At 42.4% G+C, this 12,703-nt stretch overlaps 1 protein-coding gene and 2 non-coding genes across 3 annotated transcripts in view; 1 reads left to right on the top strand and 2 right to left on the bottom strand.

Annotated features, from left to right (window-relative positions):
- The window catches only part of LOC133442059 (gastrula zinc finger protein XlCGF49.1-like), a 97,820-nt gene that overhangs the window by 38,563 nt on the left and 46,554 nt on the right, over positions 1-12,703 (bottom strand). The window lies entirely within an intron of this gene.
- Positions 1,742-1,814, bottom strand: trnat-cgu (transfer RNA threonine (anticodon CGU)). The gene has a single exon. It is a non-coding gene; the product is annotated as a tRNA-Thr (tRNA).
- On the top strand, positions 3,471-3,585 carry trnal-uaa (transfer RNA leucine (anticodon UAA)). Its single transcript has 2 exons — positions 3,471-3,508; positions 3,540-3,585. It is a non-coding gene; the product is annotated as a tRNA-Leu (tRNA).

The raw sequence follows: 12,703 nt of genomic DNA, 5'->3' as shown, positions 1-12,703 counted from the left end.
GCGTTTGCCATCCGGTCTAGTTGCACGTGGCGAGGGCGCGTCCATCTTTAAAATACCAGAGTCCCGCCATCTTTAAACACTGCAGCCACGTTGTTTGAACCTGTTTTGTTGGATCGTGTTTATTATTGTTTGAGTCCATGCATTTAACTTTCATTTCATTTTTATTGTTGTTGTTTTTCTTGTTAGTTAATGGTTTTTGTTTATCGTAGTGTGCCATCAGGATTTATTTTGGGTATTTATTTACATCTGCTTTGGTACCCGTATGTAAATAAATTCTGATTGATTTTTAATGAGGAGTTGTTTGTGTTTTATAAAATTTCTGTCACATTGACTGTTTGACAGAGCCAGTACCAAACTCTTTAAGAGCCTTCAACATTATTCACCAGGAATAATAGAACCTTCTGGTTATTCTGGTGGAATAATCCCTAATTTATGAGACTGATTTCTGCTGTTAAAAGTTATAATTTTCCTGGTTGAGGCCCAGGTGGTGCCCCTACGAGGATTATTATCATTTTAATAATTCAATTTGATAAATAGTCGACTTTATTAATTATTAATAATTGTTGAAGGGGGGCACGGTGGCGCAGCTGGTAGTGCAGCGGTCTCAAGCAAGAAGGTCCTGGGTTCGATTCCCGCCGGGGGACGCTGTGGGTGCTGAAGTGCGTGTTAGTTCCCCCATGACTTCAGCGCCCACACCATGGGTGGGGTTGGCGAAAGGATCTTTCTGTGTGGAGTTTGCATGTTCTCCCTGTGTTCCCCTGGGTAGCTAGTGTGAGCTACCCTCACAAAAACATGCACACAGTCCTGGGCTGTCTGGTGAAAAGATGCAGCCTGCTCACTCCTCAGGTTAAGGAGGAGACCTGAGCTCAGTGCAGGGCCCTCCCGGGGTTGGTAGAGGATGGCAATGCCCAGGACTGTCAGTAGGTAGGAGCACGGGGTGGTAAAAATGGGGAAAAAAACCGGGATAAAAATATTTAAAATTTTTCTTGACATTTCGACTTTTTTCTCGAAGTGCATAATGAAAAAATACGGATACATGAGTTATTAACGCATCATTTTTTTCAAATGTCACCAAAGGGGCTCCGTTACTGTACGTTACTTAGTTTGAACTCTCATAACTCATAGAGTCTCAGAGAATCAATCACTGTGCAATATGCTGTAACAACGCACCTCCCAATAATCTAATCATATCTACCTCATTCTGCTGCCTCTCACTTTTTAAAAATTGTATATATGTTATTAAGAGCTGTCATTACCATGTCGAACTCAGTACTGCAGCACCTTTCTCTTTTTTAATATATATTATTTTATATTGTATAAATTATAAATTGCCATTATATATAAATTATATTATATTGTATATATGTTAATGATAATAAGCACACCGTGATAAAAGTAACTGTTTCATCAACAGAACTGTCCAGACCTTTATGACAAGCTAATGATGACTAGTAATTAGAATCAGGTGTGAGGAAGCAGGGAAACATCTAAGTGTGAGCTGAGCATCAATGTGATAGAAAAGTAGCATGCTGAAAATACAATGACCATTTGAACGTTTTCTACACTAATGACCCCTCAGTAAATATATATATTTTGTTTTGGTTTTAACAGTTCTTATGCTGATTAAACTTAAACAAGAGTTTAAAAAGAAGTCTTTAATTCGGTATCTGTGCAGCAGTAAGGATGGCAGATAATCAAGACAGTTTCAGAGGAGAAGGTGAAGACTTGACCCAAAGTTTAAAGGCTCTGCTGGGAGTTGAACCCAGGATCTCCTGTTTACGAGACAGGCGCTTTGACCACTAAGCCACAGGGCCTTCGATTGTAGAAGAACCAGGTATGTAGAGACATATGGTGCTTTTACACTAGTACCTACTCAGCGTGTTTCTACTCTCCACGTCCCCGTTTTGAGCTTTTAAACTACGGTCCGAGGCGGGTGGAGGCGTGCAGAGCAGATACTTTTTCTGTATCTATTCTGCCGAGGTTCTAAGCGTGCTGAGTCGGCCCTGGATCTGACATCATCACACTACACGCCACCGATTGGTCGGGGGGCGGGGCCACCAAATGTAGCAACAGCGCCCTCTGCTGTTTATATTGAAACGTAAACATTTTGCTTAACATTCTGCTGTGTATTCCATGTGCAAAAAGCAACATAGGGTGCGTCTGAAATGCCATAGTAAAAAGTATACTAAAAAGTATACTTAAATTTGGCACACTTTTGAGTAAATATCAGTAGTGTGCATTAATTTGGACGTACTATTAAGAGCGCACACGGCACTTCCTGCCGTGAATCATCTTACAGGCTCCACATAGATGAGAATTAGAAAGGTGATGTCTTTCTTCAACACACATTTATATTTAGTTTTACACTTTAAAAACCATAAAAAGACATTATTTGTTGCGCTTATGTCTTGCTGTCACCTGAATGAAATGATCCTAAAAGACTTATTAAGACATGATAGTAAAAACTTAGAAAAAGATGTTTTCCATGTTCAGAGTTTTATATTTGGTAAACTTGTATTTGTTTAAATGAAATGTAACGTTAGTGAAAGGAAGCCAATGTTGGTTTGACTGATTTCAGCCACAGTAAGAAGTTATTCAGTAAATGAGCTCTACAGCTCATATGTTGGACGACTACACATTCAGTCTGTCCACTGTTGTCTGTCAGACTCTCTGAGTTCATTAACAGCGTCTGGAGGACATTTCTGAACGTATCAGCTGTTTAAGCTCCTCCTACGTTTCCATTAGAAGCTGTTGTTCACTCGGTGAAACATCAACGACACTCGTCCTCCATTTCTGAATCAGGACATCTGGGACCGACCTCACGGTCTGCTTAAGACAGACGTCAACGTGCACGAACCAGGATTAGTTCAACCTGGCTTCACATAGCTGCACCTCCTCATCCTGGATCGTCTTCCTGCAGCGGAATCATCCAGGATGAACTCAGGAGGAGATGTCAAGCCTTTCTCACACATCCTGGACTTCTTCTTTCTACTTTCATGCAACAAACCTCCCAACTGTCCCAGAAAAACTACACCAAGATGATAAGCCATGAAACTATTCCAACCATGGAAAACATTTGAAAAAGCAGCAGAGAAAAGCAGCTGGAGATGACTTTGGAGGTCTGGAATACAATATGTAATCCTGGATCAATCTGGGGACTTTATATTGATGATGATGATGATGATGATGATGATGATGATGATGATGATGATGATGATGATGATGATGATGATGATGATGATGATGATGATGATGATGATGATGATCCATAAAACAAATGTATATTTGTCAATATTTCAATTTTGAGTTGTCTTAGGGGAAGAGGTTGTTACTTTAAATCAGTTTCTTCTATTTCACATCTGGATAACTCTCCGTGGGTAAAACTGGTAAAACAATGTTTAAATCATCTCTAGAAACCCTGATTGTCATGTAAAATTTCATTGATAACTTTGTGAGGTGTTATAGTTGTAGTCAGAATGGCCGAGTGGTTTAAGGCGCCAGACTTAAGGATAATGTACTTCCTTCATGTGTACAGAGTATTCTGGTCTCCCAAGGGAGGCGTGGGTTCAAATCCCACTTCTGACAGTTTCATGCTGCTTTGACCAACAAAGCTCTCTTTCTGTTTACCAACAACGCCACCGTCGGTTAGGGCCCAATAAACCAAAATGTGTACCCAAATCTACTCAAAGGGGATTTTACTACATCCTGACATGAGTGGAACATGGTGTACAACACTTTTATTATGTATTATTTATTTATTATTAACGTTAGTATGTGAGGCCCCGGTTGTTTTGAGATCCTGGGTTCAAATCCCAGCAGAGCCTCTAAACTCAACTGTCTCTGGAAGATTAGAGATGTCTCATTCATCATGTCTGTTACCAACAACCATGCCATGTTCAAAGTCACTTAAATCACTGTACTTTGACATTCTGATGCTGGTTTGAACCACAGCAGATTCTCTTGACCATGTCTACGTGCCTAAATACATTGAGTTGCTGCCATGTGATTGGCTGGTTAATGAAAGCCATTAAATATCACATTTTTCGCCAGGCCTGGCTTGCGTGCAAAATTTGGGGTACGTTTATGGGGGCAAAAAGGCCCTCATTTTGTCGGAAGAAGGAAAACAAAAAAACAAGGAAAATTCCTACAGATACAATAGGGCCTTCGCACTATCAGTGCTCGGGCCCTAATAAGGAGGAGGTTTTTTATATAAATGTATATAGTTTTTTTTATAATTTGTATACAGTTACTTTGTATATAAATGTATATATTTGTTTATCATGTGTGTATTGTTCTTTTTGTATTAATAAATGTGGCTGGTTTCTCTTTCAACTTTGAAGCTTTGTCTCGTTCCTTGTTAAATTATATATATATAGTTTGATTATCCACTTGAAGTTATTGTTAATTACATTACTGGAACAGATAAGATCACAAAAACTCCGGGAATACCTTTAATTATAAATAAATACCATCAATAACTGGAGTAAGTAGCCAAAACACAAAGGTTAGGAAGGCGACAAAACCAAATGATCAGAATGATTCAGTGGAAGGTAAAGCTGGTTTATTTTTGGGGCTTTAAGTTTCCAGAAAGGACAGACTCTTGGGAGGTACGTTGTCTAGTTGTTCTCCAGGTCCACGTATCTGAAAGAGAAAGACATTTAATATGAACCATATTAAGGTATAAACCATATTATGGTTTTATAAAGAATTCTAGAATGCGTTTTCCTCCAACAGAGGTCCAACCTTCCTCCTCCGTTTGTTGTTGCAGTGCAGTTATTCGTCCAGCAGATGGCGACATTTCCCCGAATCACCGCCCGCCACATGAAGACGCTCTGGGTTCTTTAGTTCTGCTTAGAGTCTCTGTATTTAAATTAAGTGCATGTGAGTGATAGCGTTGCTGAAGAAATGTTTTTTCTGCTTTGATTATCTTCTGTCTTAAACTGAAATAAAAAGGAAGGGTTTTTTGTTGTTGATGTAATGTCACTTTCCTGCCACTTGATGTCGCTGTGACGGCTCTCCTGCAGCTGCCGGCGGAGCCCAGCGCCTGAAAGGGAGAGGAATCCACTTAATAGGTTTGAATCAAATGTAATGACGTTACATTTGATTCATACTAGATATTTGTATCATTTACTCCATCATTGTATGTTTGTTCCACACTATTGTAAACCTTGTTGCTGTTTGTTTAGCAACATTTGCTAATAAAGGTTTTTAAAGAGGTCACGTGGTTCCGGGTTGCGTCATCACAGTTTTTGCAGACGAACTTTTAGATTGAAGATCTGCAGGATCAGAACTAAACGAGAACGAAGCAGAACCAGGACTCGGAGATGGACCGGGATCAGAACCAGGACTCGGAGATGGACCGGGATCAGAACCAGGACTCGGAGATGGACCGGGATCAGAACCAGGACTCGGAGATGGACCGGGATCAGAACCAGGACTCGGAGATGGACCGGGATCAGAACCAGGACCAGGAGTCCAGCATCAGGACCAAAGCGGGATCTTCCTCTGCTGGTCTGCAGGTCAGTGTTCAGGTCCAGGTTCTGCTGATTCTGATCCAAACACTTTATTTGATTCCGTGTCCGTAACTTTGAACGGAACCGCAGAAAACACAAACACGTGATCTTCCTCGGAGACTTTGAAACGTGTTTCCGTCTGAATATGTGAATGTGGCGGCGACACGGACGCAGCAGTTGGAGATGCTGCTGGTTCTGGTGGAGTTTTATTGTGGTGTTGGAACACACAATCTAAAGTTAAAACACACAATCTAAAGTTAAAACACACAATCTAAAGTTAAAACACACAATCTAAAGTTAAAACACACAATCTAAAGTTAAAACACACAATCTAAAGTTAAAACACATAATCTAAAGTTAAAACATAATCTAAAGTCTCCACCAACTCGTGAGTGTCTGCAGTTCTGGAAACATCTGGTTGGTTCTACAACCGAGTAGCAGCAACATCTCCAGAGCAGCGGGGTTTGTTGGAGCTCCTATCCCGGGAGGGAGACGCAGCCGGCGGGTTAAAGTGGGAAGAGACGCCATTATTAGCACAAAACCCGCCGTAAAAGGCCGCGTTTTAAACGAGTGGCGTAAAAACCGGCGTTTTCTGCTGTCCATGAACGCCACTAAAATATATGGCAAGCCACAAGGGCCAAAAACCGGGCTTGAATGAATGCGCTGCCGAACAAAAGCATAGACATATAAACGTAGACGCTCCATGGAGCTGCTGCGATACGTCAACGTCGCCGCCATATTGGATGTTCAAGACTGCGCTGTAAACTAATACAAGTAAATGCACTCATTTTCATAAAGTGCCTTTCTACAAAGAAATGTACGTTTTATGTCTCATTTATTCATTCACAGACGCACTAATATACTTGGGAAACTGTTAGGCACCAAATATAATATATATAATCTCTCAGACGCCAAAAATAAGAACTTTATTGATCCCACATAGGAGTAATTCATGTTATATCAGCTATAGAGAACAAGGTAGTGCCGAAAAACAATATATATCCCCCTCACAAAAAAAATAAAAATAGAGAAACATATTTCCCTTCAACAAAGCATATTTTATACATGGGGAAATTAAATTGAAGAAATAAATAATAATGGAAGAAATACATGATAAAATACAAATAAAAAAAAAATTAAAAGTAAATAAATAAAAAAAAAATATATATTCAAATTAAATAAATCGTAATTATCAGTCATCATTCTGTTTTTCTCTTACAACCAAGTTATTATTTGCACCTGAGTTACCTTAGCTGGAGTAAACTTTCACAAGTAAAACCAGACTGAAAATAAAAGTACAATTACAATTATCCACTCACAAGCATCTTACATCCTCACGTCACTCATAAATTGTAAGAAAAGCGTCCACATCTCATAAAAACTCTTGACTTTACCTCTTACTATGTAAGTAAGTTTTTCCAATGCCAAACTGCTAGACATCTCCTTAATCCATTGATTAGAATTAGGTCCCACAATATCCTTCCATTTCAATGCAATTACGCGTTTTGCCTGTAACAAGCAGAAATTAATAAGTCTCTTTTCTGTCGTACCTGCTGGAAAATCTTCAGGGTATATATGTAGTAAACATATTTTAGCTTCAACAGGAATAACGCTTTCTGTTAGTTTAGAAACCAGTTCGAGAACCTCCTTCCTGAACACTTGGAGCTTACGACAGCTCCACATGCAATGAAACAACGTTCCTATTTCTTCATTACATTTAGTGCAATTGTCAGGAATACTGGGATTGAAATGGTGTCATTTAACTGGTGTGATAAAGGTCCTGAGCAGCCATTTATAATGTAACAGTTTGCACTTAGTATTTATGGTTTGGGTTTGAGCAAGAAGACATGTCTTCTCCCAGTCCTCTACAGAGATGTTTACCTGAAGATCATTCTTCCAAGCAGATAGATATGCATGAGAGTTTTCTTTGGAACCTGACAGTAATATTTTGTAGAACATGGACAACTGGCCTCTATCATGTAAATGTTTTACTGTGAGCTGCTCAATGTTGGACACTGAGGGTACCAAATTGGTTTTAATTTGGGAATAAATGAATCTTCTGATTTGTAGATACTTAAAGTGTTTTCTTGGAAGGTCATATTTATCTATTAACTGCTGAAATGACATTAGAGTACCTTCACTATACAGGTCTGCAATTTTGCTTAGCCCTTTGTCCATCCATTGCTAGAATCCTGCATCACGCCTCCCTGGTTTGAAACTATCATTTCCCCAAATAGGTGTGAAACATGACAGTTTGGTAGTTTCATTTAAGAAGATATGGGCCTCGTGCCAGACTGATATAGTGTTTTTAAGAAATGGATTATGTGTATGTTTTATAAGCTTTTTTATTTGTAAAGACTAAAGATATAAGTACAGTGGGAGTTCCAATGTGTTATTTTCTATCTCTATCCTATTGTTTGTTGGTGGGAAGTGTCATTATCAGTAGAGCGATCCTGTAATGGGTCTGGCACACAGTTAAAATCACCGCCAATTATATATTGTCCAGAGTATGATGATAAGGAAAGAAAGAGGTTCTGATAGAAAACAGGATCATCACTATTAGGACCATGTATGCATATTAAATTAATCTGGAGAGACACTATGGTACCATTAAGTATAATCTACCTCCCTGATGGGTCTATGTTTTTTGAACCAGTTTAAAAGGGACCGTTTTATGAATCAATATCATGACCCCCCGAGCTTGAGAAGTAAAGCAGGCTGAATTAACTTGCCCTGGCCATCTTTTTTTAACCCTGCTGATGTCACTTTGTGTCAGATGAGTTTCCTGTAGGAAGATTATATTCAATTTCATTTGCTTTATTCTACCAAGTACCTGCTTAAGTTTAACCAATTTGTTTAGTCCTCTTGTATTCCAGCTAGAGATTTTTAACTCTGAACTATTCATCTAACAATAATAGTATCACTTGTTTGCTTGGCTGTGTATTAGGATAGCATGACTGGAAAAGATAAAAATTAGAAACATACAAACAAAGCCCTGAGAACTTGGCCCCTCCCATGAACCCCTCTTTCACTTCCCCAATCGAAGCGCAAGTGAAAAAACCCCTGAGTAATTAACTTTGATTATGCAAAACACTTGATCCACACGATGTGGAGCAACGTAATGTAAATATTGACCCATTCCAATAGACTCGCTAACTTATTGGAGATAGGCAGACCTTAAGCTCAACTAACAGTAAAACGAAAGAGGGAAGGAAAAAAAAAAAATTAAATTAAATCAGTCCCCTCGCTGTCATACATAATAATATGTTTCTGTAACAATAATAACAGACAGAGAGAGCGCCACAGAGACTAAAATATCTCTGAAGTCCGGGTAGGTGAGGTGCCCGTATTTAAAACTTAAAGTCATTAAGATGCATAAATTGTCCACCACAGGAGTTCACAACTAAAGGCGCCCATATTGTAGATGGGGAGAGAAGACCAAAAAAAAAAAAAGCTGGCAGATAGTTTCAAACGAAGGTCCTCAGTCTGTCACTGCAGTGATTTCACATACATACCTTTAATGTTGGAGTGGGAATAAGGTGGGAAGAGGAAAGACACAGGAGATGCTTGGCTCAGCTCTCATGTCCCGGGGCTCTCGGGTCGCGGGGATCCCTGTGGAGCAGCCTGCAGCCCCCGGAGATGTTCCTCTGCGTCTGCAACGGATTTGAAGATCCGGCGCTGCCCGTCATGTGTGATCACCAGGTGAGCCGGGTACAGTAACCCGTAGCAGATGTTCATGGATCGGAGTCGGACGTTAACGGCATCAAACTGCCGCTGTTGCTGGCGGATTTCAGCCGAAAGATCTGGGAAGAAACTGAACCCGCTAGTTTTCATACTGCACCTCTTTCTGTATCCTCGCTGCTCGCAGTGTCTTCTCCCGGTCCTTATAATTCAGTAACTTCATGATGATCTGTCTCGGAGATGAGGACCGGGTGGAGTGAGCTTGGCCAAGCTTACTCCAACTCATTGAGCTTGCTCGCTCAATGATGGGGGCGGAGGTGAAAGTGTCACCGGGCACCATAGGCAGCCAGTTCTGCAAAAAGCTGTACATGTCTGAACCCTTGTTTTTTTCGGGGAGACCTACTAGTCTCAAGTTGGAGCGTCTTCCTCGGTCTTCTTGGTCATGTACTTTATTTCTCAGCAGCTCTGTTGTTCCCTCAAGTTGTTTAACTTTTTGTTGGAGAGCAATTACCTCTTCTTCCATCTGTGAGACCCTCTCCTCCGCCTCCCCAATCCTCCTGGACTGTGAAAGTAAATCCTTTCTTTCCGTTAACTGCTTCCAGCATGTCAGCAGACTGTCTGGAGAATTCTTCCCTCAGTGTACGAATCGTGCCCAGTATGTCGCTGTTTGAGGGGGTTCCAGCATTGGCTTCGCCCTGACTCGCGTTAGCATCATTGCTAACACTGACTGCAGTGATGTCGGTCGAGATACTTTGTGGCGCCGTTTTTGATGTTTGTTGTCCAGGTTTAGAGTTTTTTGGCGGCATCCTTCCACTCCTTGCTTCAACAGGTCTTCTAAAGCTAGTTTGTTGAAATAACGGTCGCTTGTTCAGACTTTTTCCAGAAAGTTAGCTGCGAGCCACGTTGCTGCGACTGGTCAGCAGCGCACCATAACCGGAAGTCCACAGGCACCCTGTTTTACTCTAAGCCGCTCGCGGCTCCAGCTGATTTCTCATCTGCGCCGACACGAACAAAGGGGTTCCGCAATCGAGTACGTCAGAGCAGCTTCACCCCAACCCGCCCACTTCTCACCTGCTTGTGGAAAAACAAACGAGGAACAAGCGGGTAGAGGCGTGACGATGCGTGACGAGCCGAGTCGGGCTGAGTAGGTACTAGTGGAAAAGCGCCAAAAATGGCTAGGAAGTCAAAAGTCTTGGCTTTCCTGCTTACGCTACTGCCCCTGCGAACCAACCACGGATAAGCAGAGGAATATGGGTAGATGTTATGTTTTGAATGTATTATCATGTTTAAAATGTAGTTTATAAGTATAGTGTAAAAATAACCGTGCTTCACGCTGTAAAGTCCAAGGCTGACACCAGTATTTATGTGAACCTGTCATTTCCAAAAGCTCTGCACATGGTCAGAGGCAGGAGTAGATTTTGTTAACACCAATGAAAAGTTTAGAACTATGGACATTTCAGCAACACAAAGTGAGGAAATTTTCCCCTTCTGATTTTACCCATGAATCTATTCTGCTCATGTTTCATGAATGAGATCCACTGAGTTCATAAAAGTTCATGTCCACTTCGATTTTTTTTTGTCTTTATTTTGTTTTTTTGTGGAAATTCTGGTTATCAAGAACAGTGAAACATCCAGGTTAAGCAAAACACATTTATTTCTAATGCATGCAAAAGGAAAGGGTCTCACGGTGTACGGAGAATAAAGGTAGGCTCTTTGTGCATCTACTTTGTGTAAGCTCCCTTACAAATAAAATAGATGAACTTCTTATGCTCATCACAAAGAACCGGGATTTCAGCAAATCTGCCGCCGTTTGCTTCACTGAAACCTGGATCAGTGATCTGATCCCGGACAGCGCAATACCTGGATTCCAGCTCATCCGAGCGGATCGCAGCAGGGAACTCTCAGGGAAGAAAAAAGGTTGCGGGATCTGCTTCTATATAAACAAAGGTTGGTGTACAGATGTCCATCCATCCATCCATCCATTATCTTACCCGCTTTATCCCTTGCGGGGTCACGGGGGTCTGCTGGAGCCTATCCCAGCTCATTTCAGGTGAGAGGCAGGTCACCAGTCCATCACAGGGCCACATATAAACACACAAACCATGCTCACAATCACACTCACGCTCACACCTACGGTGTAATCATCAATTAACCTAACATGCATGTTTTTGGACTGTGGGAGGAAGCCGGAGTACCCGGAGAAAACCCACGCAAGCACGGGGAGAACATGCAAACTCCACACAGAAAGGCCTGGGAGTCGAACCGGGGACCTTCTTGCTGTGAGGCAACAGTGCTAACCACTAAGCCACCGTGCTGCCTGTGTACAGATGTCACAGTGCTAAAAGACTCTTGCAGCCCTCACTTAGAGTCACTTTTCGTAAACTGCAGACCGTTTTATTCACCGTGTTTTCATCCTTTGTTCTGGTCGGCGTCTACGTTCCACCGGACGCGTGTGTGGCTGAAGCCACGCAGCGGCTGGCTGTGTGGCTTCTGTTATCTGGCCGACCAGATAACAGACCTGGAGAAAAAACTCCCGAACTCACTCTTTATTTTTTGGGGGGATTTTAACAGAGCAAACCTCACTCACGAACTCCCGAAATTCAGGCAACATATCACGTGTCCCACCAGGGACACGCAGACTCTGGACCATTGTTACACCATTATTAAGAACGCATACCGCTCTGTTCCCCGCGCAGCTCTTGGACATTCGGATCACTGTCTGCTTCATCTGATCCCTACCTACAGGCAGATCCTGTTTGTGGACTTCAGCTCGGCGTTCAACACGATCGCTCCCGCAATCCTCCACCAGAAGCTCACCCAGCTCACAGTGCCTGCCTCCACCTGTCAGTGGATTACCAGCTTCCTGAGTGACAGGAGGCAGCAGGTGAGGCTGGGGAGCATCACATCCAGCACCCGCACCATCAGCACTGGCGCCCCCCAGGGGTGCGTCCTCTCACCACTTTTCTTCTCCCTCTATACGAACGACTGCACCTCAGGGGACTCTTCTGTGAAGCTCCTGAAGTACGCGGACGACACCACCGTCATCGGCCTGATCCGGGAAGACGAGTCCGCGTACAGACAGGAGGTGGAACAGCTGGTCCACTGGTGCAGTCGGAACCACCTGGAGCTGAACCTGCTCAAGACTGTGGAGTTGACAGTGGACTTCAGAAAAAACCCACCGCCACTCCCCCCCCTCACCATCCTCAACAGCACTGTCTCCACCTCAGACTCCTTCAGGTTCCTTGGATCCACCATCTCCAGGGACCTGAAGTGGACCACCCACATTAACTCTGTCAGGAAGAAGGCGCAGCAGAGGTTGTACTTCCTGCGGCAGCTCAGGAAGTTTAACCTGCCACAGCAGCTGCTGATCACCTTTTACTCTGCCATCATACAGTCTGTTCTCTGCTCTTCCATCACTGTCTGGTTTGGATCAGCCACCAAACTGGACAGGCACAGACTGCAACGGACAATCAGGTCTGCAGAGAGGATAGTTGGGACTAACCTCCCAT

This window comes from Cololabis saira, chromosome 4 (genome assembly GCF_033807715.1).
Source record: "Cololabis saira isolate AMF1-May2022 chromosome 4, fColSai1.1, whole genome shotgun sequence".
Taxonomy (NCBI): Eukaryota; Metazoa; Chordata; class Actinopteri; order Beloniformes; family Belonidae; genus Cololabis; species Cololabis saira.
Note: the sequence above shows the minus strand (reverse complement) of the source record. Positions and strands in the feature narration are given on the sequence as shown.